The sequence below is a fragment of the Telopea speciosissima genome, chromosome 9 (genome assembly GCF_018873765.1).
Source record: "Telopea speciosissima isolate NSW1024214 ecotype Mountain lineage chromosome 9, Tspe_v1, whole genome shotgun sequence".
In the NCBI taxonomy this organism is placed as follows: Eukaryota; Viridiplantae; Streptophyta; class Magnoliopsida; order Proteales; family Proteaceae; genus Telopea; species Telopea speciosissima.
The window spans coordinates 57,437,015-57,439,277 of record NC_057924.1 but is presented as its reverse complement, the minus strand read 5'-3'; the positions used below and the strand labels follow the sequence as shown (position 1 = coordinate 57,439,277).

The following is a 2,263-nucleotide window of genomic DNA, read 5'->3' as shown; positions in this document are numbered from 1 at the left end:
TAAGGGAAGATCAAAACCCTTCTGGCCTCCATTGATTTAACTTAACGTTGCTCAAGTCCTAAGTCCTAAGTCCTAAGTCCGTCCTATCACCGCCGGAGGCTGTAGCGTTTACTAGCCTTAACCCTCCTCGCCTTTGCACCAAACAAAGGCGAAACTTTCAGAAACCCTAAGATGAACCTCTGAGATTCATTTTCCTTCCATTCTTGCCGAATCTTCAAGCTTTGGAACCTTAATTTCTTCACTCTTTTTGGTCTGTCTTGGTCTGTTTTAGCCGGAGAAGAGAGTCAAAAATTTTCAATTTATCGACGCCTACGCCTTAGGTTCCTTCTCCTATTTTAGCTACTGAGTTCATGACTCTGTTTTTACTTTGTCTCAGCTCTTACCCGTGTGGTAGAAGACAGAAGAGAAACCAAGCCAAATGGTCTTTTCTTTGGAATTTCTCAATGAGTGAGATCCTTCATTAATGATTGTTCTCTTGATAGATTTCTCAATTATTGTACTCTACTGAAAGCCAAAAGCTGAAGAAAAAAAAGGAAACTTCCGAAAGGTTGTGTTACAAGTGCCTTTCTTTGGTCTATCTTCCAACGTAAAAGCAAGCAAAATCCTGATCTGCACCGGATTTCATGGCAGACTCAGACAATGACTCCGGCTGTCCGAATAACAGCAACGCCAACAGAGAATTCTCTCCGAAAGAGCAAGATTGTTTCCTTCCCATTGCTAACGTGAGCAGGATCATGAAGGCGGCACTCCTTGCCACCGCTAATATTTCCAAAGACGTCCAAGAGACCGTTCAGGAGTGCGTGTCGAAGTTCATAAGTTTCATCACCGGAGAAGCTTCAGATAAGTGCCAGAGAGAGAAGCGGAAGACCATTAACAGCGATGATCTACTATAGGCCATGACGACTCTGGGATTCGAAGAGTATGTGGAGCCCTTGAAGATTTATCTCCAGAAGTTCCGGGAGATGGAGGGAGAGAAGAGTTCCATGGATCGTATAGGTGACAAGGACGGCTCCGGTGGTTCAAGTGCTGGAGGATCAGCCGTCGGTGGCAATGGCAGTGTTGTAAATCCGGGGAGTGAGAGTGGTCGTTACAACGGGGGAGGTGGAATGTATGGTGGTGTAGTGGCGGTGGCGGAGGCGGAGGCGGAGGGAGGCAAAATGTGGTTCATTTCTACATTTAGATGTAAGGGTATTATGGGGAGTTCACCCTGTGATAAGGATAATTTCGCCAAGAGTTAACAGACACTTAACTGCAGAGACTAACGGAGTGGACTAAGTTAACATAAATTCATAAAAATAGGGGGTGTCTGTGATATTTTTACCAAGTTTGACAAGTTTATGAGATATTGGATACTTTTAGGGGGTGTCTATGCAATTTTCCTTTTAATTTTTTACCCCCTGTTTAGTGCTTTGTTTTTGCCTTTTAGTTTTTCTTTTATTTCCAAATGAGTCCTTTATTCTTTAATTTTTATTAGGAAAAATTTCATAGACACCCCCTTTAAGTACGTAAAATGTCAGAGACACCCCAAACTTGAGCAAAATATCCAGACACCCCATATTTTTTATTTTAATGGCTAAATTACCCTTAAAGGAATTTCCCATAATACCCTTAAGGGTAAAACCCCAAATACAAACACCATTATCTCTCTCTTCATCTTTTTCACTGGGCTGAAGGTGTACGAAACAAGAACAAGGAATTCTCCACCTGCAATCGAAATTTCTTTCCTATTGCCAAAAACTGAGTTCTGAATGTAACCCATGAAGATTCCTTTCCCCCATTAATAAGTTAATTTCTTCGAAATCAAAGTTTAGTTCTGAAATTCTGAGCACAGATTACTTGAGTCATCCATTGCTTACCCAAAGCAACCAGCACTCCATCCTCCTTCCTAATCTCCACAGTTAACAATGAAAGTTTTCCTCTGTGTGCTACTACCCTACCTTCAATCTCCACCTCATCCTGCAATTTACATGAACAATCCAGAAAACAAAACCCTAGCTGACAACATTTTCAATCTCTCTTTCTAATGAACGAACCTCAGTTTGATTTCCACACAAATTAACCTGGATCTTAACCGTTGAGAAGTAGGAAATATCGAAATCGAGGGACAATTTGATGTCTCCTTTATAAGTTGATATAACTACACCTCCAACTACATCGATAATGGTTGCTATTGCACCCACATGACAGTTCCCACTTGGATCCTGCAAAGTATGAATAAAACCCTTTTAACAATTTGGTACTGTTTTGAATCTTGGGAAAAAAA

General features: G+C 41.2%; 1 pseudogene; it reads left to right on the top strand.

The window, feature by feature from the left end:
• The first annotated feature begins 623 nt into the window (after window positions 1-623).
• On the top strand, window positions 624-1,238 carry LOC122639158 (annotated as a pseudogene).
• Window positions 1,239-2,263: the final 1,025 nt, after the last annotated feature.